Raw genomic sequence first — 26,517 nt, 5'->3', positions numbered from 1 at the left:
AACAGTTAGCCTACATTTTCATCTGCTTATGGAAAAAGAGACTGAACACGGAAGAACAGTGGTTTTGGAGGTGGGGGGCTGATAGAAAAACAAATGAGGCCCCTTTTGTCTCAGCACCCTGACATCTGGGCTGTGACTGACAACACACAACTGGGTTAGTGTGGTGCGTCTCTTTTTTCCCTCTCACGTGTGTGTGTGACGTTAACAACAAGGGGAACAGAGCTCGGAGGGGAGAGGAAGCGATCGTCACAACCACAGGAAGTAGGCCTCCCTTAGGGGTAGGGGTGTGTGTGTGTGAGAGAGAGAGAGAGAGAGACAGAAAAGAAAGGCCTTGGGGAGGGGTTTTAAGGCTGTGGCTTCCTGTTGAAAAAATATTAACTGTATATGTGTTTCAGTGTGTATACAAAAGCCTTTTGACTGTAACAAAAAGAGACAAAAGTGATCTTGTGTGACTAATATGTGTCTGTGCAGATGTGAAACAAAAAGAGTCAGTTTAAAAATCTGACCTGTTTCACTCATGGTTCCTGAAATACACTTCAGACAAACAGTCATCTTGTGTGAATGGCACGTGTGTCCAACTCATGACTCACACAAGTCTCGTCAACAAAAATAAGACATTCAACTGACTTGAAAAGCCATTTACTTGGCTGTGACTGTGGGTGTTAAGTGAAAAGCCTTGTTTGCCCTTTTTTTTTAGCTTCTGGTAAAAGTGAATGACAAATATATGATGGCAGAATGAGTGTGTGAGCTTGTGGTGAATAACTCCTCCTCCTAGTCACTTGTGCTCCCTGCTTCATTTTCACAGAAACTCTGCGTTATAGAGGAAACATGACTCTGGACTTCTCGACAGCCTCAACAACAGTTTTGGGCACTTCACTGTCTGAATCGAAAAGTGTGTGTGAGAGACAGAAAAAGAAAATGACTCAACACCTGGCTTCTGACTCTAAAGAAAGGAAAACAGCGAATAAATCCCGACAAACCGGAAATCTGAGAGGATGTGGGCGTCTCGTTGAGAACTGACAATGGCTTGATCATCGTCACTCTCGATTTCCACACTTGAGCAACCTCAAAAGCCCCAGAACTTTTCTTTCTGCTTCTCCGGTTGATTGCTTTCAATAACAAATCTAAGAAAAGCTCTGGACAAGCAGAACATCATGCTGCCTCTTTTCATTGGAAAACATGCCTCAAATCAGAACTGCAAAATCCCCCTCCCTCATACAGCTCAGTCTCTCTCCAGGTGCTTCAATTCCACATCCAGGGCTAACACATACACACACTCACACACCAACTAGCTCAGAAATGCACTAAACAAAACGAGAGACTCTGCTCCCTTGGTAACAGTTGCCAGGGGAACCGGTCGCGTCTTCACCAACAGTTATTAAACTAAGCTAGAGAGGCAGAGAGGAATCCATAATAGGGTTTATGACAGGTCTTTACTGATCAACATGTTTACTGAGACACAGGGCAGGCTGACCTATCACACCACCTCTTACTCTCATCAGCAGCCTGTGTGTGTATGAATAACAAAAAATAACATGGACATATGAATGTTTGTGTGTCCTGTATGCCTCATAGTTAATGGCAGCATGTGTGCAGATGGCCGGTACAGAGTTGTTCTTACAGTGGGTGTAATTACGCACCAATCATATTTTGACTTTATCAGAGCAACTGTGACGCAGACTGAGCCACTTTGTTATGCCGGCACTGTTTGTTCATTTAGTCCAGAGAACATCCAAGGCCTGTTTACAGATTCCTCAAATACCACTGTTGTTGATCTTTGGGCTTTTTTTCCTCCCTCCGAGAAAAAGTGAAATGATGCGCTTTGGCGTTCTAGCTAGCTGAGTTATCATTTATTCTGCCAGTGCGGTTGAGGAGGGTAAAAGTAGTCACAGGAGGTGAGGGAAGGTAAAAAGGAAGGAAGAAAATTCTTTCCAAGGTGTGAGAGTGTGTTTAATTTTGTGTATGAGTCACACACACACACACAGTGTAGGTTCATACACCTCCCTTCAACTGTGGCATCATCATCAGTGGCATAGAGCCAGCGATAACAGAGAGGAACTGAACTCAGAGGGAAAACTTTCTCTTTACTCTCACTCACTTCAACAAAGAGAAAGTAACCACCCCTTTACTCTGTAACACAGCTCTATTCACTCAGGAGGCATTAAGTCTTGAAACAATATTCTTCTTTTCTCTGATATCATTGTTGATTCTTTATTCAAAATGCTGCCATGTTTTACATTAGCTTATTTGCTCAGCTTTGAATAGCTGCCCGCTCCTGTAAAACCTCACAGTAAGTTCACTCCTCAACCTCTGGACTATATTATACAAATCTGTTTTTCCTTACTCTTCTGAAGTCTAAAACACAGCGTAACAGAACCTGGAACGAGACCACAGCTGCATGTATGGCCAATATTTATAGTTATGGATGTCTAAGCCTCGTGGTTGGCTGGCAGCATAGAAGAGCCCTGCTGGTCCATAGAAACTAATGAGAAAGAAGTATTAAGGACCATGACCTCATCCATACATGTTCGTGATTAATGTAATCCAAACTGCTTTTCCATATTTCAAACCTAAAAAGCCTATTAATGTGTAAAAAGTGGCACAGGTATATGCCTGTTTTATTGCTTGTTTTTGTAATTTTTCATTAAAGCTTCATCACATCATTTCTTTCTTGTTTTCTCACTTTAAATTTCTCAAAAAGAACCCTTTTTGAATGGTGGTCCCTACAGAAGTGGACCTGTGTCCTGTGTTTTTGGGCCTTGGACCCCACTTTGAAAGACAAACTGGGCAGTCTCACACTCCATGGTGGAATTCCACACTTGGTTGACTGAGTTTTTGCCCCTCTTGGCCCTGATGAAACTCTAAAACCATCATCCTGTCCTGACAAGTTTGGTGTTTTGAAGTGTGTGCATGCACCATGAGAGACTAAATAAACTAACAGGTATTTTACTGCATTACTGAGGGCAGCCAAACAACACTAAGCCAAGTTGTAATGCAGTAACATTAGTTTGTACTGTTTCAAAAAAATAAATGCTACTATACATCATGTCTGTCATATAAATAAAGAGGAAGTGGAATTGCTATGATGGCGTCCCTTTAAATGTTGCATCTCTGTTGACATGAAGTGATGGAAAATTCTTCAACTGATTTCCACCTCTTGTGTCAGCTAACACGTAGCAGAACTCGTGTTGTAACGCTTCATGTGTTGGGGTGTGTGGGGAGTGTCTGACAAACTGTCAGAAGGGCAGATGTTGTCCTGCACCTCCCTTATTCCCTTTCTCTCTCTCGTTTTGTGTTGCTCTCTGGAGGAGAAACGACACCCTTTACTGGAAAGACTGCAACAGTGTGGTGTCACACAAACAAATGTTTCATCATGACAACTAATCACTTCCCCCACCTGCTTCCCTTTGAAACACACACACCTGATTGTATTTGTTTTCTGTAACAGCCAACAAAAGTTGTCAAGAGGCGAGAGAACCCCTCAACATCTGATGGACTGCAACACACACACACACACACACACACACACAGAGCTCTTGTTTCATCACCGTTAACTGTCGAAGTAGTGTTAGATGAGTAAGCACTTTGAGCCAGTAAACTGACCCATTTCCCATGCCAGCCACACACATAAAGGAAAAATCTTAATTAGATCAAAGTAATCCTTCATTTGCTTAGAACACCCTGTAACACCCCACCAAAGCTACATATGGTGAATGGGGGTTGGGGAGTGGGATCGGGAAACTGTCCCGACACACACGCCACGCACACACTCCTCTTCTGCTTACTCAAGTTGTGTGACTCACTCACTATTGTTGAGTTAGCAGCCTTATTTCCACCGTCATCTCCCTCTCTCCCTCCTGTTGTGTGTGTGTGTGTGTGTCTGTGTATCACTTTAATATTCCTCCATGTTCGTCATCACTCATAGTAAAATGGGCGGCGATTGTTCATTCACACACACACACACACACACACGCTCCTATTGAGATCACGGGACAAACGGGGGCGGGGGAGAGCTGAGGCAGCACAGAGCCGGCCAAGAATGAGTGTGTGTGTGTGTGTGTGTCGAGCGATTTGAAGCTTTAACTTTTTACAACCTCCGACATCAAACGGGGAGACAAAACGCGTTGCTGGTTTCCATGCCAATCGATCAGACTGATCGGAAGTGAACCTTCAAAGAATTGCTGCTTTGTTTTCTTCGCGACCCCATGCCAGCACACTCTGCTCTTCCTGATCTGCTCTCGTTTATTGCGGGCAATAAAGTGACAAATAAGCCCCCTCAGCCACAAATCCTCATCAACTACATGTCCGATGACCAGTGAAACACGGCGGATAACGTTTAACGTCTGTGGGCGGAGGCGATAACGACCAATATCAACAACCATTCATTATATTCCAAGACATGGCCACACCCCCAAACTACTCGTCTTTATCCTCGTTTAACCTCTATTGTTTTGATATGCTTCACTCATCGCTGTGCCCTGAGTCGGCTCATACTGTCCGAGGTGCACAGAGACGCACGGGCCAACAACAAAGATAGGGGCTTCAGCTGGAGGTGTGACAAGTGTGAGCGGACTCCCGTGAGCTTTATTATCGTCCTACAGAGGACGGGCCAAGATAAAAGCGTCAGAGATATGGTTGAAAGTCAAAAAGTCACTTTACTTGGTCATTCTGTATTAGTGTTCCCTCTGAGGGTGATATAACTGGGTGCCAGAGCAAGCTGATCAAACAATACAATGTGGTCAAACTTTAATGCACCAGCTACCCCTGAAACCCAGACCTAAAGAACTGCCCCAAAACACCGCCCCTCCCCCAAAAAGAGAGGTGATGCAAATCACTTCCTTTCAATCCGGCTCTTTGAATGTGGAAGGATTGACTGGGGGTGATGGGGGTGGCAGCTATCCATTCACTTTATACGGCTGTCGACCTCAGTGATCCTGCCCACCCCCCACTCCTACTCCTGCAGAGCCACCCACTCCTACACACACACACACACACACACAATGGCGTGAGATCTCCTTACACAGGCAATTTTCTCTCCCTGTCCTCTAGCTCTCCTTCCCTTTTCTAGCCATGGGATGATCATGAGTTGAGTTTTCAGAGCAACAATGACCAAACTAGGATCCAGGGTGTCCCAAAGCAATATGAGGATTAGGGTCACAATTTCATTAACAGATGTATCAGGAGGACTACTTTACCAGTCTCATTACCAGCCATTTCTATGGGCTGAATACTACTATACTGACACACATACACAGAAAGACGCTCAGATAGCTTTCTCTGGGACTAAACCTCAAAAGTTGGGGGATTACTTTGGGGGCATTTGTCACAAAAAGTCCATGAACCCGAAATTCCCATCACAGCCAATTTACTGAAAAATACTCCGATCCACGTGCACTGGATGATTAAACATGTTCGGTAAAGATGATCGGTGGTGGATATGAGGAAAACAATTCGCCGAATTGAAATATTTCTACGCGTGGGATTAAAGAGTCACCTGTGGTTGAGAAAAATACAGCGAAATTCCCCCACCTCATCGATTACAGACGATTCCGTTTTAATCAATTACCATCACTCACTCATTGTTAAACATGAATGGCAACACAGCCTTTCTTAGTGATCAACAATCAAGTATAATACAAACCGCCATATTATATCCACTGGTGTATTAACTCGGTATTTTACGGTATATTACATTAAAACTTACTTCTTCATGAACACTAACTTCCCTGACTACAACCAAAACAAATTCGACTCGACTTTTACATTCTCCCAGTTCACAGAGCAGCCCGATCACTCACCGTTCGTTCAAGTGTTTCAAATAGACGCTCCAGAAATAAATATTATTTCCAATGTTAAATATGTATCCGGTTCCTTGAGCTCCACGTTTGCCGTAACAGTCTTTGTATCCGCAAGTCTGGAGCGCGAGTCTGCAGAGAAATTCCCGACGAGCCGGCTGAGCGGAGAGCAGCTACAGCCCTATAATCCCTGTTAGTCTCTGTCGCTTCCTCTCGAAACAACCATGAAACTTGAGCCGGCAAACGGCCGGTTGAGGCTGTGATGTCCGCGATAGGCTCGTTCTTCTCTATATTCTGGATATTATTCCGTTTGATGGCTGCCTTTGCTGTGCAGCGGCAGTCCCGCTCCGCGTAGAGCTCTTCTTTCCCCCTGTCTTCACACACAGAAGCAGCCAGGCAGGGATCGTATTGCGCTGAGCTCTGTTTTAAAGGGACAGGGCCACGCACACTCGAACACAGGCACACACGCGTGACGTCACCGCACGGCCCCGGAATTCCCTGACAGCGCAAACTTGCACCGAGTCCAACTCCAGGTACCGGAGCTGCTCCTCCTGCCCCCTCCTGTCAGGTTTATTTATTCATTTGTACTTTTTATTTTTATTTCACTCCAGGGTTTTTATATAGTCAGACTCGTGACCGACTGTTGGACTCTGAACAGCCAGGAGCATATTTCCGTGTGACCGTCTATTTCTGGGTATTATCCTCCGACGCCATATTACACTGTGATAAATCTATCACAGTGTTATGATTAGATTTAGTGGAAGATAAACCGGTGTAAGTATTGGCTGTACAGACTAAATATCCTAAAATAAACCCAGTGGAGGTTATGAACTTCTAATAGTCTAACTGTAACTACAGATTGTAACCTACACATTTTAAGATCAGTGGTATGCATAACACTGACTGGATAGTTTACATGTGGATTATAGATGTACAGTACAGATAGGTTTATTCTATGGTATCTTTTAGGGAAACTTACATATTCCTAAATCAAAAACAACAGACTGTGTCCCTAACTTTAGACTTTTAATCAATGTGAGAAATTGTATATAAGCCAATCCTAACTAAACTCTCTTGGAGGACACTGTGAAACACATTTAAAGTATTGTTTTATTTCACATTTTACCTGAGAAATTTTATACCTCCTATAAATTTAGATAACACTGTCTACACAGGCACTTTCTATAAGGGGTTTATGAGCTGTAATGAATGGTTTATTCTGGCTAATAGCTTTATTAAAAATTCAGTAACAATTAATTAATGTAAAGATGAGCTATTAGCCATTTTAAGTAGGCTACAACTTTTAGGTTTCCAGGTTGTGACAAAAATAAATGGAATTTGGTCCAGATCCTCTGCAGCCTCTTCCACTCAGTAATCACATGGAGCAATCAGTCATAGAGACTCTGCACAACCTGCTTGGCCACCCAAAAGCTGGTCTCATAAAAAGCTTTAATAACTATTAGTGGATCATAAATAACTGATATGTATATCCTGTATAAATATAAGATTGCATGATGAGATATATAACCCACTGTGAGGTCTGTATATAGATTATACATGTATGTGAACTGTATATAATGTTTATACAGAGCAGTCTGTATTAGATATAGTAGTGTATAGTTAGCTAGACAGACAGTTGTGAGGTCTCTGAAGGCTGAACAATATCTAACTAGCATATTATATATTGTTGCAATACAGTTCACATGGTTTGGCCTATAAATAAAACATGAGTTATGAGACTAATAATAATAGTAGATGACATTAACATGACTGTGTGCACAAAAGCACATGAAATATATGCTATGTTCTCAGAGGCAGCCAGCTAAGCTCCTGTGTGAGGTAAACAAGGCTTTGAAGAACACAAATGGGTCTCTCTAAGGCCGGAAACATTTGTTCCAGCTTTTCCTCGCCAAAGTAACCATCCTGTACTCTGTAATAACGCCAAAAAGCCACACTGGTACAACCAACAGTATGTCTCTCTCTCACACACACATGTAGGGGTTATATTTAGAAGGCACTGTCTCAGCAGGACAACAGGAGGCAAAATTAGCCGGCACAGAGAGGACGGGAGTGTGTCATGGATGATGCTGAGACAATGACATAGGGATATACACACACACACACACACACACACACACAGGCACACACAGTTTATTTATGGTCAAAATAATTCTAAAAAAAACGACACAAACAATAAAATCTGAACATTTTGAAACCTCTCTGCATTGGTACGAATCAGTGATGCTATCAGTCTCTCACTGTCTGTTCTCCTCTCTCGCATCAAAACAGGTTACTCATAGAATATTTTGAGATAACTGAAGGCATTTCTATTTCTGTCAGTGTGCAGTGAAAAGTAGCAAGAGGGGTGTGTGTGTGTTTGTGTGTTAGTCTCAAACCCCTGATGAAGTAAGTGCATGGCATGTGCGGTATGTACCACCAGGGTGGATCTAGAGTCTATTGTGAAGTGACAATGAATGTTCAATAATGTGTTTTGTGTTGAGAAAGAGGGGGGAGGCAACACAGTGGGGGTCTTTAACACTGTGAAGCAGTGTATTTGTATGTGGATGTTCTGTTTGTGTTTGTTAAAGGCTGTGTGGAGAAATCAGCTGCATACCGATACAGACACAGTACTCACAGCAGAGTGAGCTTAACTATAATGAATGCAAAAATGGAAGCATTTTCAGCTGCCAGCTCGTCTGCAAAAGTGAAAGAAAATTCAGGGGCTGCTTGCATTTCCAGCTATGAGTAACTGTGGACCAAAATCTTACAGCAGTTAATAATGCTACAGCATGTGAATACATAGAATATTTCTTTCTAAATGGATGGAAGCTGTCAAAACGGTTCAGTTAATTAAATTTCAGATGATGTTACATACTCAGAAAACCTGCATCCTTAATGTGATAATAATCTGTATGTACTGTATATTATTATAATACATCATATCAGCTGGAAGGACTTTTATAACATCACCTGGAAGCCATTACTTCCTGAATTGCTACAGTCCTTAATTATCCACTATAGAATTGTAAACTAGAGCATTCTGACTGTAGGCTACATATTATATGCTTCTCTCTAGCGTTTATGTTTGTCTCCTCTATTTCTACACTAGTCTTTCCTGCGCTGAGACACACTGACAGTACTATTTATGCAAATGTTGTGTTGGTCGTGCTGCTTATTTTTTGCTGCTGTGTATGAACAAAGTTATTTAAATAAGCTATTTTACCAACATCATCTGAGGTCATATTGTATTCTCATATTGCTCCCAGTGTGTCAGATTATTACACCATAGCTTCCATTAGATGTGTTGAGAGAGTGTCTGCTGTCTCAAGTGTGTGACTTTGCTCGGCTTTATGTGTCAATGTGTGTGTAACTGCACTGTAAAGAGTGTGGTGGGAGACCATTAGCCCTGCTAAGTGAACAGGAAGAGGATTGGTGATTGATGTGGGTATGGGTGGGACACTAGTGTACCACACACACTGCTCCACACATACACACTGACAGACATAGCTTCCTCCAGCTGTTTCTCTCATAGATGTACTGTTCTGTATATAATAAAAGTCTGAAAATATTAAATGCATGTTGGAACACAATTCCCCTCCTTCCTGTCCCACAACAAGGGAAGCCAAGGCATTATCGTCTGTCTCGGGGGTCCCAGATGTGTGTGTGTACATGTGTGGCAGGAAGGGACAATAAAGGGAAAAAAGATTTGTGAGGTGCTGTGTGTTTAAGTTCCTACAGCTCTTATGCATGGCTAGCAATCCTGTATTCATGTGTGTGTACAAGGGCGGCAGGCGTGTGTGTGTGGTGGGGACTTTGTGTGTGTAATTAAAGAGATCGGGGACAAGGATGGCTCAGTTCTCACACTCCAAATATATATATATAGCAGCTTTCCCATGGGTACAAGCCCCAAACATTCCTGTCATACCAACCACACACACACACATTTAACAAATAAACAGCATATAATACTGATGAGGTCCAGACAGAGCAACGGAAGAGGGAAAAAGGTATGCATGTGAGCCAGTGTGTGTGCTCTGCAGTTGTAGGAGACTGTGTTCTTGGTACAGATGGCACTTCTTAGCCTCTGATACGTAGGATTGTGTGTGGGACTGTGTGTGTGTGTACATGTGGCATACTGTGAGTCAGCCTTTTGGGTACACTGAGAGACTGACAGACATGATAATAATCACCTCCACGCACATACTCACACACACTCACACGGTGAGGAGACAGAGAGCCACACAGGCAGTCAGACAGACTGGCTTAGCACACCCACATATAGCAGCCATGCAGCCGACTGAATGGTGCACTACAGCCCTGATAATTAGGGTCCTTATTCAAGGAGGAGGGCCGATAGGGAACCCAGCTTTCCCTCTGGTTCCTCAAACAACCGGCTAATCCCAACTGTAGCTCTATGATAAGCTAAGCACTCCAGTCCTGCTTAATATCCTCACTATCCCAAAGTTATACATAGTGAAAAGTAAACCCATCTTAGAGGAGCTTAAAAAGCTTGGATGGATCTTGGAGAAGTACATCGTGTTTTCAGGAGATTGTCAAATTGGTCAGTTTTCCTCTAAAAAGGTGAAAGCACGGACACCAGAATTATCCATATGTCCTCATTGGGTAGACTATTGGCTTTGGTGCAACATGGTAATATTTCAGCGCAGACTATGTTGAGTTTAAACAGGCAACAGGCATTCAGGAGTGTGAAAATGAGCTCACAGTAGCTCTGAAGCTGAATGGTGGCTCATCTAGAATAATAAAGACCAGATCTGGATTAGTCAGATTTACATTAAACATGGTGTAAAAATAACTGTACTGCTTTGAACTACATGGGTCTAGTGTATCTGTTACTGCAGCCACTACTAGTTGTGGGAGGGGCAGTGTGAAAACATATCAAGTGGTATCACAGTAAATTCAAACACCGATTGAAATGTGTCATTTCTTGTGCACTGGCTGCTTTGAATGTTGTGCATTATCTCCAGGACTGATGCATTTGAAAAGTTAACCTGGATTAATGCATTTGATAAAGTTTTACTCTTAGAATTTAAGAATCTCCAAGCCATACTGTAATTAGAAATGCAAGTAATGTTTATTTCCATTATTAAATAACCTGCTAATTCCAAATGCTTGTACCAGGGAAACTTGGCTCTAATTTTACAAAAAACAGTAACATCTATTTATTCTTAACATGCTAGTCTAAACTAATATGACACATGCATGTTTCTGGCATATATTAATTTGGTAAATTCATGGAAAAAACACAACCACTGTGAACAGTGGTTGCTAACAGAAAGAGCCAGCAAATCATTGACCTTATTTTACTCTAATGTGGCTTTGAAGAGCAAGCAGTTGAAAGTTTGATATCTGACTCAGAGGCCTTTTAAGTGCTCAAGTCTTGGAGGACTTGCACAACACTCACTATTCAAAAGAACAGTTGACTGTGTGTGTGTGAGATATTGTAAAAAGGAGCAGCGCTCCACTCACACCCATAATTTCACAACCCACTACCTTCTTAACTAATGAATCTGTGTGTGTACATAACGTACTCTCTCTCTCTGTTTTACTCCTACTCCTGTCTTACTCACTCTTTTGACACAACTTGCCCTCTACCTGTCTTACCTACACACTGTACAATGGTGCTTGTGTGTACGCATGTTTGTATATTGTACAAGATTTACCTGTATGAACTAACCTTTTTTAACCGTTTTTAAATCTTGATATTTAAATGCAGCATGCAACATGCAAGTATTGAAGTAATTGAATCACTATTATAAAAGCATACAATTAATAGTACAGTCCAATGTATAAGTGTAGGCAGTGCAGTGTATTTGTGGATGAAAGAAATTAGTAAGATAAAATGAACTCAGGAGAGAATATGTTAATTGTAAGCTAAAAGGGAGCCTTACCTGATAATCATGGGTCATGTAGTCTGTCTCCTTCAGCAGGCCACCATGGCACCTCCCACCTCCTGAAAGCACAATATAGAACAACATAGGTCATTCTAGAGGTTGGACAGTGTCAACAATGGCAGCAGTGAGAAGCATAACAAAACTTTAAAAGGAATCTGCTGCAATATTTGATCAACATTCACACAAATAATCAGTCACTACAGGCTGAGGTCAACATTAAGTTAAGTGTGCCCTTTTCAAACCCTCATCAAAATTCAGTTTGGTGATAATTATCAGACATTTTATTCAACTACTTTATCCACAAATCTGCTGCTTGAAATTTGACTGCAGTGATGTATGTTGGGGACATCAAAGTGCTTCTATTTTCAAAACTAGGTCAAACACATCTGTGGCGTTCCAGTTTGAGTTGAGCAGTGGTCAGCAGTTCATCACCACTTTAGTCAAGGGTCAAAAGAAGACAGGATACACGACAACCAAAGCTCATTTTTAATTCCCTTTGCTTGTTTCATCATGCACGCGTGACGTTTGCTGACTGTTCTGTTGTCGATATGTCATTTGGTGTGGCTTATGAAACCACAGTTTGTGTGTGTGTGTGTAAGCCAAAATGCACAGCAGGGCCTGGACCAGTGCTGTGGCCATCTGTGTGTGTGTGTTCCTCATGTGCTGCCTGTTCAGTGATTCACAGTGTCAGTGCTGGGCCACATGACTGAGAACAGGTGGCACTCTGGCGTACCTCCCCACCCCCAACACACACATGCACATAAAAACACACACACCTCTGTGTTTGAATAAAGCAGGCATGGTTACACACAAATGCACCACACACACCACAGAAACAGGGAAAGAGAGGAACAAATGAACACACACACACGTTCTTTCTCTCATATACACTCACTCACATGTACACAGAATGTGCTCTTTTATCAAATGGTTGTGGTTGACACTTGTCACAACCTAAATATCACCACCTCTCATCCTCCTCCTCATACTTCATATATAACCCATCAGCCTATCTTCTCTTCTCTCCTCTCTCCTTCTGTAACATCTCTGTTACCTACACATGCTTTTGTTAAGACAGCACAAACTATACTGTTGGTCAAAGTCCATTCAAACATTTCAGTGTGGAATATCAAAGTGAATGATCTACCAAATGCATCCAGATGATTTTGGTGTCTGCTGTAAAGTCAAATCTCTTGCTCTTTCATTCCTTTCCTCTCTCCCTCATTCATTCTTCTGTTCTTTACCACTCCTGTTTTTCTTGTTCTCGCTCTGATATTCTATCTACAGGGCTGTAACATAGGGCACACCTACACAAGGCGGCTTCCATATGTCTCTCTACTGAGCATGTACACACACAACAAATGCAGTACATAGCCTAAGGCAGGTTGTGTGCGTGTGACAGTTGTGTCAATACGAGGCAGATATAGCTAGCTCAGCCCTCACTGATCTTGCAGCGGGGTGGTTAAGGCATTCAAACTTTGAACTTTGGGTCAAAGATCACACCCCCTAAAGGGCCACAGCTGGCCACACTGTAAAGGCGTAAACCTGCTGTGGGTGTATGTGGGTGAGAATTTAGGTGCATATTGAGTAGGGTCACCTTAAAAAAAGCCATTGGAAAGCAAGTGAGAGGCTGAATTGTTGCAAGGACAGAATATGTTCTTTCATGACACATTGAATAAATGTCACAAGCTTTGACATAATCGTTTGACCTTGATCGATATCAGGACTGTGGGGAGAGGAAGAGGGGGGAGGGTTGTGAGAAAGATCAAAAGAAAGACAGTGAAAGAGAAAGAGAGACCTTGAGAGGGAGGAAGAAAGAAGGAGCATGACACAGCATAAGACAGAAAAACGTAATGAAATACACTGTTAAATTATATTTGTATTGAAACAGGCAGTGATAGATGAAGACAGGGACCATGTGAGAGAGAACATGAGAGAAATCATGACAGTCAGAGCGAGAGATAGAAAGATACAGAAAGTGTTTATCTTTTGTCTGTAAAGGTTAACCAGTGGGAGCATCTCCCTTTGACATTAACCAGCTCAGAGAGAGGAAAGGAGAGGCGGAGCAACAGAGACTCTGCTAAAAGGTAAAGAGCAGAGGAGATGAAGCGGTAGAGAGGGATAAGAGGAGGAAGATGGAAAGAAGGCCTTGAGCCAGACAAAAGATTAAAAAAAGACGAAAAACCAAGATAGGGGAGGAGAGATGAGGAGAGAGTGAAAACAGAGCAGGGCAAGGTTAACTGAGACAAAAAAAAATGAGAATTTAGCATTTGTGTTGTGCAGTCATCTAACCTGGAATACAGACCAAACACAACACTCTGCTAAAGGTACAGTGGGAAGATGAAATACGATCCAGGAAATTCAATTTGAGAAGTTATCATGGCACCAATCTGTCTATCCACCGCCATGACAACTGTGAAGTTTACAGCAGAAAATATTCAGTTTACGTTACAAAGAAATGGGTGCTTACATGTTCTTGACCAGTGACGTAAGTTGCTCGATAACACCTCATTGCACTGCAACTAGTGTTAAGCCAGCCAAACTATACGATGTTGTATAACTGTAATAAATGTCAGAACACAGCTTTAGTGCTCCGTTATCCATTGCAATAGTCTTAATTACTGAACAAATATCTCTGCAAACCTGAATGTGTGCAGGTATGTCAGAGGGCAGCATAGTTTGAATAAAAATGAAATCACTACTTTTTTTTTAATCCATATTTTAACACCACTTGTTTGGTATTTTTACCTTTGTCTTTATTATCTATGACAACTGACAGTGTACAGGCAACAGGAAACAAGGGAAGAAAGAATTATGGCATGCAACCAAAGTCCCTGGCTTGAATTTAACCAAGCACATTGTGATTATGAGATATGCAATGTAACCATTCAGCTTATAAGGTACATGAAATATACACTGATAATAGGTAAAGCACCCAACCTGAGGACTACAAAATGAGGTGAACTGTCATCTAGGTCACTGGGCAAACACAAAAGTACATCTATAAAATATCAAATTGTGCCAATGGTTAGACATCTAGGTATCAAACCCCAAAAACACACATTCTGCACAAACACACATAAACTTATGGACATATGTTTATCCACATGCTGTGCATATGCAATTAAGAACACACACCTCTGTGCAACCTGACACCCGTGTTACCTTCTAAATCAGTACTGTCTTGCTGCTTTGCTGCACACTATACATACTTATCTAGTGTACAGTAAAATCAGCTTAACACATTCACCTTATGGCAAATACAGCGTGTGTGAGCCTGCATGGCGTGAGTAAAATAGCCATGCTTGGGCTGCTCTAGCCCTTAGTCACAAGTGATTCAGTAGGTCTCTTCATGTTGGGGCAACAGGCTTCATACCTGCACACGCACACGCACACGCACACGCACACACACACACACACACACACACACACACACACACACACAAAATAGTGGGCTGCTGCAGGATAGGAGGTAAATGACAGAGTTTTCTTCTTCGGTGTCTTTGGGTCTAGGTTCACTGTCTGCCTGAGTGTCTCTGTGCAGTGGTCCTTTGTCTGCTGTGCTTGCTGTTGTGTGTTTAAAAGTCAGGCCGGGTTAAATCCTTAAATTATCCTTAAACAAAGTCACCTGTCCTGGGAGAGACTGGGGGGGGGGGATAATATGAGTGCTGATCTGCATGCACACATCAAGGAGCTAGTCATGAGCGAGGATACTTTGTTTTGTGAACAGCTTAAGATCTCCTTGGAATGCTGTCACGCCACATCCTGAACTCGTGTGTGAAATCAGGATGCGGGTAGATAAGGACATTTGTAAGACGGCACTGTTTGAATGATAAGAGTGGGGTGGTTACTTGCCTTACTGGCTCACTGTAGCCCAGTTCACAGATTCCATGAATTGCAGTGGGTCATTTTGACTCATTCAATTGGTTTGTTAAAGCTTTTCAGACTAATGTTGTATATTCTATCAGATGTGTTGGTATTTGAAAAGCTACATGCTAATATATCAAAAAACACACCACTCAAGCCCAATATGCTTGGTTTAAACTGGGTGGAGGGGACATTATTTTTGTGTGCATGCATGAGAGAGGCAACAAGTCTGTTTTCTGTCTCATTTGCCTGTAAACATGCATGTGTTCATGAGGCCAGAGCTGGCAGAGCTACAGACAGTGAGGAGGAGTGTCAGGTTGACTGTGATCGAGGCTGTGTGGCTTGATGAACCTCTGCCACATGGCTTCAGCAAAAGGTCATGGTCAAAACCAAGCTTGGCTCAGAAACCATCACACCCACTCCAACTCCCCCACACACACACACATGCGAGAAACGGATGGATAGATGAAGTGACAGACAAGACAGACAGACTTCCTCCCTCTTTGGGGACAAGCAGGAAAATGACACCCACATAAAGAGGAGGAGGGCGACAGACAGACTAACCAACTAGAGCCACACCACATACCCTGAGACTGTCTAAAAATCCAGCAGCAGCGAGCACATAACCAGACAAATAGGAAGACAGAGAGACAGACAGAGAGAGAGAAGACAAGAATGAACAGTTGGTAATAAATCGTGTCTAGACAGACGCTAATGAAAGCAGCTCGGCTGTGGCTGCTTCCAAAATCAAGACCTGTGAACAGAATGATTGTGCGTGTGTGAGTTGTCTGAGCAAGCACATGTAAGTGACTGTTTGATGAAGAGAACCCTTTTAACACTTGCTGTGTGCTGTTTTTACCCTTATTGTCTCACACACATACACGCAAACGCACTCACACACACAAACCACAGCACAGCAGCCAAGCAGAGCATGTCCCTCACAGCTGTAGACAGCATTCAGAGCCACAAGTCGACTCCGGCACAGTCTTGTGACGTAAATCCTCCAAAATAAAACATAGCTTTGTCGTCAAACTCTGAATCCCTGACAAGTCATCTCCCTCCCTAAAAACAGCATCTGACGTACCTGAGAGCAGAAACACTGAGCAGAACACAAACGTCTGTACTTTGTTACAGCAGACCAAAGACCAGCAGACCAGCAGACCACTTTGCACATGCACCTAGTTTATGCTAATGATAAACCTTTATTTATCACAGCATTACTGTTTCTATTAAAACTGTAGTTTGACTGCCAACAAAGGCAATGTAAAAATGCACACCTGGATGTATAGATTATATAATGTCATCTTTAACAAACTGCAAAATGGTGGAATCAAGATATTTTGATAGCAAAATAGTCTGCTGGTCACATTCAAAAGGCAAACAGACCTGAAGAGACGCTGGTTGTGCTGATCACTCAAGCATATAAGATGCAAGTTACACTGTCGTCAGCAAAACAACTTGAGTCTCTGAGTACTTAAGACTGTGTATGCTGACACACTCCTGGCAGCTCAAAAACATCATCATTACAATGAGGAGGAGCATGCAACTGGCATGCCTAAACTCGCTTCATACACACAAACACACACATGCAGACTGAGAAATGTGGCCTGAGGCACCAAAACAAAATAAACACTTTAGAAAAAGAAAGTGATCTTTTTGTTGATGGTGATAAATGGTGGGACTGAGTCAAAACAGCAAAGTATTTTCCTCACCTCTGAAAGAACTCTGTGTGCGTTGCTTTTTTGTGAGTGTGTGTTTTCGCTGTAGGCATTAACCCAGGATGCACTCTTACTGTCTCTGGGGCCTCTGTGTGTGTGAGACAGAGCTGGAGAGTGGTCAGGCAAGCCCTGCCAAGCCCACATACCTGTGCAGAGGTGCTAAACTGTACTATCCAGTTGCACAATGCCATTTAATTTAACTGTCACATACCAAAAAGACTGACTCAGGCCTTTATAATAACACTGCTGTGTGTGTGTTCGCTTCAAACCACGATGATTTCATACTTATTGAATATAAAAGCCTGAAAATGGAAATTTCTAATTTGCAACCAGCCACACTGGGTGGGTTTAACAAAGAGGGTGTGTTTAGAAATGAAAGTGAGCTGAGGTACTGCATGTGAAAGAGCAGTAGAGTGTGCTCATAAAGGTCACAGTGTGTGTATGTATATAGTGTGTGTGTGCAAGTGGATGTGACTTGAGCTGCATCTTCTGCATCTGCTCACAAAGACTTCTTTATCTGACTGTGGCACACATGATCCCCACATGGTGGTTCATACCATCTTCACAGGACCACACACACACACACACGCACACGCACACACACACACACACACACACACACACACACACACACACACACTTGCATATGTACTTGCACAATATGACAAGCACTCAATCACTTTCACTGGTAAGTAAGCATACAAGCCCATAATGTATACAAACCAGCCCTGCTCCTCCTCCTAGTTTCTTCCTATAGGCTGTGTTCTTAAAAGCAAAGTATCAGTTTCTGGGTATTTAAAGGGGTGGGAGGCTGCCTGGCTCCCTTCCAGACACTGTGACCCCACACTTCCTGAACTGGGTAGGCGCCACAAACATGCACACACAGATCATCTACAGTCACACATCAGACTTCAACACATGTATTGACTGCACAAATACTACAAAGAATAGGATATATGTGTGTGTTTGTGTATACATATATAGTGTGTGGGAGTGGTGAGACACTCCCTGTCACACTTCAGTGTGTAATATCTATCAAAGTGGAAATGCCATAACAAAGAAACTAAGTCAAGCGGGGAAACAGAAAGCAGTAGAGAAGAAAATGTAGAGAAGCACTGCAGAAATCTATTTCATGGTGTAGACGAGAAACATTTAATATCCTCTATCTCACTGTATGGAAGGTAAGAATAATTTAGCTTAGCTTTCAGATAATTTAGTGCATCATTCTAAGCCACGATGCAAAGAAATGTGAACTTATCAGCTTTAATCTTTTTACCACATTTTAATATATTGGACAGCTTAGTGGAAACAAAGCAAATCATTTTAAAACACTTTACACTTCTTGCTGGGTGAGTTGGCCGATTGTAACATTAATGATGTAGAATCTGAATCTCACTCTATCATAGCACTTCACATAAATCAGATAAATTCCTGAAGTAAAAATGAAAAATTCTCATGTGGAAAAATGCTTGGAGTGGTGGAATCTTTTGATGGCCAATGACCAGCTCTCCTGAGTCTTCTGAAATTGTGCCATGACATCAAAACAAGAGCTGCTGATGTCAGCGGGGAGTGCTGTTTTAAGTGTGTTCATGAGTGTGTGCCATGATCATAATGTTCCTTCACAGTTGATACATTTGATACCAGCATGAAGAATTGACTGCCAATATGAGCTCTGTCATGTAAAAGATAAATAATCAAAGCCAGTCATAAATATTGTAATGGTGAGTGCAGTGCAGTGAGTGTGTATGTGTGTATTACATACTGTATGAATATAACATGCAGTGGGAGGGACATGAGCGACTTTATGCTGGGCTGGATTTCTACCACTCGCAAATCTGTCAGCGTCGCCATGGAAATACTCTGCCAATCGTGCTGTAATTGCTGTAATCCTCTTCCATAGGAATTCAAGTGCAGTCTTATGAACACATGCACATGCGCACACACGCACACCTAGTTTATGCTAATGCTGCATTTGCTCCTACTACATCTTGCATTGTGTCTTTATTTGAGGTGTGTGCAGTGTGCATGTCCCTGTCCTTGTATTTTAAGTGTGTGTGTGCATAACCATGTGTTGAAGACATGCCTGTGTGAGTGTTTGTGTAAATGTGTGTCCTTGACCAGCTGCACAGGGCAGAGGAAATGAGGCGGAACTCAATCTGGTCCACACCTGTCTGTCTCGCTCTCTGGAGGGAGGAGCCTAGGGCCTCAAACACACACACACACACACACACACACACACACACACACACACACACACACACACACACACACGCACACACACACGCACACACACATGTGCACATGCACATGTGGCTTCATAAGTGCAGTGTTCACATTCTGTATGAGCAGATAGATTATGCATGCAGCAGCCAGCTCAGGAGCTTGGATCTATTAATGTATGCACCGAGACAGTTTTATGTTTGTGTACGCTTCATGAGAGACAGGGAAGCAGGAGAAAGAAGGCAATGATGTGTATGTATGTTTGTGCTGCATGATGGGGTGAGAGAAATTTAAAGAGTGACACACATTAAGTAAAGAGAAAGGGAGGATGAGAGAAACCGGCGAGAGGGGGAGACTTCTTTAGGAGGAAGCAGACAGGAGTGAGGGATGAGGTGGAGGGAGAGAAGATGAAGAGATCGGGGATGACAGTCTGAGCCACACAAGGACAGAGAGAGAGAGAAAGAGGGAGGGAGAGGGAGAGAGGGAGAGAGGGGGAGAGGGAGGGAGAGAGAGAGAGAGAGAGAGAGAGAGAGAGAGAGAGAGAGACTGCACTGGTATGGGAGGGTGAGGGGGGGTTACTCCGGGACGCCAGAACCCAGTGACATGACACAGATGCACTGTGCTACTGTGCAGAGAGCAGAGGAGGAGGGGAGGAGGGGAGGAGGGTATGGAGCGACAGAGGAGAAGAAGAAGAATAAGAGGGGGATGGGTGTGTGAGAGCTCACTGCCTCTCAGCTCTGTTTCCATATTATGTGGAGAAGACGATGGTAGGCACATTGTGGAGATGATTTCATGTTAAAGGAGCTACATGTAGCATCAATTCATCATTGTAGAACATTATTATAATTACTGCACAGCTGTACAAAAGGCTGCAAGGGTTTTAACAAATTTAAAGCGACAATATCATATCACCCCTGTTCTGGTCTCTGATCAATGGTCAGTTTGGTGAGTTTTTTTTTTTTTTATTAATTCTAAAATTGTATAGTAGGTTTAAAGTACTTCATGGGCTAGCTGTGTGCAAAATTGCTGAACTGCTGGTTCCCTACAATAGATTAAAATAGAATAGAATATATATTTGAGGGCAACCTATCAGTGCAACATTGTACTCACAAAAATATAACTATATAATAAATAAAACTCTAAAAACTCTAAAACTAAAAAAAGCCCAAATGACACATTCAGCATCTGCAAAGCTGGAAAAGTCTGCATGAGTCTGCTCATGTTCACAGACCACACTCTCCTACAAATGCACCGACTGCTTGTGTGAAGAACATGTCCACATATGTAGATGACACGTAGACACCAAGTTTAGTATGAACAGTACCACATGTGCCTTGCTGTATGGGTTTGTTTTAGGTTCTATGAGGGACATAAAGCAGTCTGGACTTCTGGTTCTGAGTCCTGAAATGTTTTATTTTCACTATTTGTGAATGTAAACATGGCCGTCTGACAGTCTTTGAGCTTTACAATGTGTGTCACCAGGTCAGATTTAGCAGAAAAAAAACAGCACCAAACAGAAAGAGGGCACTGTACAGGTAGAGAATAAGCTTTGTCTCTTAATAGCAGTATGGAAAGGAGGCAAAGGAAAAATTGCTTCCAAAATGTTTATTCTCCTCTGTAAAGCTCCACTAAACCAAAAAACACCAGGGAGGGACCGGGTGGCAGAGGAAACAACATTCATCAACATCTTTGTGGCAGGATGAGATGAAAGCTGCCAATCATCTCTACCATTACTCTCACTGGTTTATTGTAATTATACTGACATATTACCATTTGATAATGATGTTTAAAAATGCTACTTGCAAACATTTTAATGGAAAACAGATTCAGATATACACATTGTAGAATTTAGAAAATTATATATGCTGTTTCATCTGCTGAATAACACCCACACCCACACATGATCTCATTTCCAAGTTGCATGCAAAGAACCTTACAGCAGAAGAGTGTGCTTCCACCCACACACACAAGTGCTTGTATTTCTTTCCACTACAGAATGTCAAACATTACCATACATATATGCATGCAGACAGGCTATCAGTCTGCAAACATATAACAGCAGAGCCCACCATCCATCCATCTATCCCTTCACCCTCTCCCCCCCGTTTATCTCATCCCCTGCCTCCCTCCATCCCTCCCTTCACACCTGCCAGGCCTACAGCAAGGTCACACACCTCAATTACCCTGTGTGCACACACACACAAACACACACATACACACACGCTTACCCACATGCACAAAGAGCAAGAGAGGGAGTGTGATGGGGAGGGAAGATAAGAAAGGAGGGGGTGAGAGCAGATTTCACGCTACCCTGAGCACTGGCTAGCATGCACCAGTGTTTGACATTTTATTTATGATGTGCAATGTTCAGTACCTGCCCCCTTCTCTCTTCTTTATCTTCCTCTTTGTGTCTCTGGCTCAGACAACCACATCACCATTAGTCTTTGATAAATACCCTTTTCAGTCCACAACGTGAATAGTAACAAACTATTGTCTACAAACAAACACACAGTAGAGTACACAGAGGCATTATTTAAAAAATCTAAATAGTGACTTACTAAGAGAATACACTTTGTTTTTTCATTGAAGGGAATACATTTTTAGTGTCATGTTCACAAAACAAATGTTATCAGTTTCTTTAAAATCACAGCTGCCTACAGCAATGTAATGTGAGCAGCTGCTAAGAGACTTAATAATCACCGGCTTAACATCACTAATAGTCTGGATATCAGGCTGCAACATCGACACTAATGTGCCATACAAATAACACACCATGAATCCCAATGTGCCTAATAGCCATATTAATGTACTAGCAGTGAATGTGATCCTCCTATTAGGGCTTTTTGTATCTTCAGGCAGACTGCTGTTCACCCCTGCAGCCACAGGAGGCAGCCAGCTGTGTTTACACTGTGGGCTAATACAGCCGCCATATGGCAACAGAGTACAGAGGAAACACAAGGCTCCTGGAAACTGCAAACACACTGCCCAAACACCACACAGTGCACGCTCAGCCTCGTGCTTTAAGCTCCAGTTTGACTGGAAATCTTGAATAAAAAACTCTGAGGATTTGGTCTGAGGCTGATCTGAGATCTGATTATACTGAATATTTTGTAGCAGTGGGTGGTGGGAGGGTGGAGAGCTCCAGTTTGGACTGTGACACTGGTTAGAAGCCCAAGACTGCTCCAATATATTAAAAACACCTACACATGTCAGCCTCTGGCCATCAGCTGATAAGTGTAGGAGTTTTTTATGTCTTATCCATTTCTTATTAACGTCTTTTCAACTCTGAAAGCCACTTAAATGCATGGACTGGACTTGTTTAAGGTCACAGTTTTTCCTTTTTGCAGATTTTCTGTGTCTGCTGAATGAATGCGGGGAGAAGAAGAATAAATATGCAGTGTTGGCCATCTGACAGAGTGGAGATCAAGTACACACACTGTGAAGCTTGTAATTCTATACATCAGTGATAGAAATCCTGTAGGAGAGAGTCAGCCTGTCTCATGACCTCCATCACCCTGCCCCACCCAACACACACAGACACACACGGATGCACACACACAAACACACGGAGACACAATCTATACAATATCGTATCAGTACAGTACAGTATGGGCAGCTTCCAGAGTGCTTCCAGACATCTAACACTAGTCAAACAAAGGAAACAGAGAAAATCAATTACAACATTAACACTGATCTCCCTAAACACACACAACAACTTCTCCCTCCTCTGATCTTTGCAATCAAAGTCATCTGATAACTGTGTTTGTGTGTGTGTGTGTGTGTGTGTGTGTGTGTGTGTGTGTGTGTGTGTGTGTGTGTGTGTGTGTGTGTGTGTGAGTGAGAGCCAGAAAGAGTTGTATTTCTAGGCTTTGATTGACAGATTTAAAATTTAAGGTTAAGAGGAGAAAAAGTGAACAGAAGGAGGGAAAGATGGGTGAAAGACAGGAAAGGGGAAAGACAGAAAGAAGAGAAGGGTGTGAAAGGACGGGGGAAGACATAGGAGAGAAGGGAGGAGAGGGAGGGTGCAGACAGACTAAGGGATGTAGGGCTTGACTTCTCCAGACAGATCATGTTACTGGTCTGGGGGCAAACACACACACACACACACACACACACACACACACACACACACACACACACACACACACACACACACATACATACACATACACATACTCACACACACCCATAAAGGTCACAGTGCACCCGCTGCCCTCCAGACACACTCATGCAGAGACACAGATATCCTCGTAAACACTTCAAGAAAGACACTGCTTCTATCATTCTGTTGTTTTCTGCACACACTGAATACACCTACCATTTGAACAAATGACCAACTCAGCTGCACGTGACAACAACGTCTACATACATAGAATTTGCAAAAATACAGTCATTAAAAAAGCAGATTTAGAACAGATAGAAAACAAGGGTGGTCTTAAAGTTGCAAAATTGAAAGCTTCAACAGGATCTTACCAATAAGAACGACTCCTATGTGGCTCGGCTATGACTTGTGACTCATGTATTGAGAAGAAGTGGAGCGAGAGGCATTGTGGGACACACATGCGCACACAAAAGCACAGTTATCATAGATGTTATACAAGTGAGAGGGGTCAGGGTTCAGTGTGGAACTGGGTTAAAGAGACAGTCGATGTAACACGGAGAAAAAGGAAGAACAGGAAAAAGAGAGGAAGAAAAGGGATGTGAGAGAAAAGCTGAAGTGGCAGGTTGAACAGGGAAAGAATGAAAAAGAAAGAGGGAGGACTAGAGTAAGATACGGAGGAGGGGGCAGAAAGACAGGGTGGAGGAGGAACATGGGAAGTAGGAGGAGAATAGACCTCTAACCAAATAATCTACCAGGCACAACTTCCCCATCCTCGCTGATCAGTTAATTACAGCTGTCAGACCCTCCACACGTGTGCATACACACACACCTTCATCTTCCTCCTCTTCCTCTCTTATTAACCCTCCATCTCCTTAGAAACATAATCGGTTTAGTGCATTACTGTAAGTTAATCAGCTGGATCGATCAAGGTCACTGTGGGGTCACTCACATGTCATGTTCTTTGTGTGTTCATGCATGTGTGTGTTTTTTTGCATGTGTCATTAATGAATAGCCACAGATGTGCACTATCAGGTGTACTGATCTAATTACTGGATGTGGAGCTTAATTTGTGTGTATTGCTGTTTTATCACACACATGCGATTCATCAGCAGTTTGCTTGTGTTTGAATGGGGGATTCAGTCTGCAGAGCGTAGTTTTTCAACAGGAAGTATAGTTGCTTCTAAGACTCTTTAACTGCTAAATATCACAAAGCTGTCTCAATATTTGATCTCAATAATCTGATAAAATTTTAAAGAAGTGAAACAACCATTAAAACTCCATTAAGTCATCACCAATGAATAAATTCCCTGTACTGTGAAAAAGTTGGTACTACTGATCTCAGAGAATCAACATCGCCTGCAGTTCGATCTAACACAAGCTGAGTACATGATGGAGCAGAGAATGACAGAAACCAAATAAAAATATTGGTTGTTGAGGAAAGTAGACCATCTAGCAAGCCAAAGAGATATTTTTTCCAGTAACTGGTGGACTATAATAAAGCTATAACACTCCAATGGGGTGCCTATGTTGCTATGTTTCTGCTGAATGTACAAGTAGCCTACTGTTTGGAAAGCATTTGCTTAACATACCATCCATAACAACAACTTGGTAAGATGACATAGTATAATACAGCTTGATGCATCAATGAAAGAACACAGACATCAATAATATGAACAGTAATGCAGTATGTATGACATTAATAATAGTAAACTGTCCCCTGAGTAGCAAAAATATAAACTACCTTTTCTACTTTATTATCTGAAAATGATCATAAAAAATCTGAACACATGTCTTTATAAGTGCAGGCCTGGTAAAACTGGTGAGACAGGGTATGGCTGAACACAGTGTTTTGGTTTTGTATCATAAACACAGAAGCCAAACACACACCTGCAAGCAAACCCAGCTCCCTGACAGACCTGGTGGAAGTCTCACCTTTTTATTCACAAGACACCAGGGCACACACCTGTGTCTGCTTTTTAGAGTGGACTCAGGTTTGCACACACTCCCTAAACTGAAATGCAGACACAAGTAGAGAAACAAGCTCAAAAGCACACACAATGAGAAGCTGGGCAGGGCCACATTACTTGATGAGAAATACCACAAATAAACAAATACAGAGAAAACGAAAGGGAGAACAGCATAAGAGCAGAAACCTTCAAAGAGACTGCACATTTGTTGCGTGCAATTACAGAGCGCAGTAAAGACACGGGCCAATTGTCTTGTGTTTGTGTGTGTTTATGTGGATCTGTGTTTGTGCACTCACACATTCTATTTTTTGTGGTTTAGATTTTAAGCATTTAACAGCTGATCCAACCCAGTGCAGCAGTAGGATAAGCTTCAGTGCATACGTCACTTACATTTCAAGAGGCTAATAATGAATTCGCATCATTAACAGGGAAATAAAGTTGTTAGCAAAGACAGAATGTCAAGGAGACATCACACAATCAAATACCTGATGGGTTTCAATTATGAAACAACACTCTTTGTAGTGTTTAACCTTCTAAACATTTCTCTTTCTTCTTCTTTTCCTCATTCCCTCCCCTTTCATCATGAGCTACAAAGAACTTGGTGTCCTTTATTACAGAGCTAGCGCACTTTAACAATCGACAACCCTTCACACACATTATGCAAGAGATGCTATAAACATACACACAGTTCCACTATTGACCTTTGCCAAACTGTGATAAAAGCCATGCAGTGAGGTGTGTGTGCATGCAGACACACACCCCTGAGTCAGTCAGTCACAACCTCCGTGGCACAGAGGCCGGTCACACAATCTCTGTGTGTTTATGTGCATTTGAGTGTGTGAGTGTGTAAGTGTGTGTGTCTGTGTGTGTGTGTGTGTGTGTGTGTTATGGATTTCATCTTCACTCAGCCTGCCAATCCCCTGTCTATCCCTAGTA

General features: G+C 42.4%; 1 protein-coding gene across 4 annotated transcripts in view; it reads right to left on the bottom strand.

Annotated features, from left to right (window-relative positions):
• Nucleotides 1-26,517, bottom strand: part of kdm6ba (lysine (K)-specific demethylase 6B, a) — a 50,189-nt gene that overhangs the window by 18,266 nt on the left and 5,406 nt on the right. For 3 of the 4 annotated variants that reach the window (XM_051075731.1, XM_051075729.1, XM_051075732.1), the window contains exon 1: nucleotides 5,799-6,508. The gene's annotated coding sequence lies outside the window, so the exon portion shown is untranslated. Of the gene's footprint in view, nucleotides 1-5,798; nucleotides 6,509-11,704; nucleotides 11,767-26,517 lie in introns of those variants that run through there. The other variant, XM_051075730.1, reaches the window with a different exon arrangement.

The sequence above is a fragment of the Lates calcarifer genome, linkage group LG14 (genome assembly GCF_001640805.2).
Source record: "Lates calcarifer isolate ASB-BC8 linkage group LG14, TLL_Latcal_v3, whole genome shotgun sequence".
NCBI lineage: Eukaryota > Metazoa > Chordata > Actinopteri > Centropomidae > Lates > Lates calcarifer.
Note: the sequence above shows the minus strand (reverse complement) of the source record. Positions and strands in the feature narration are given on the sequence as shown.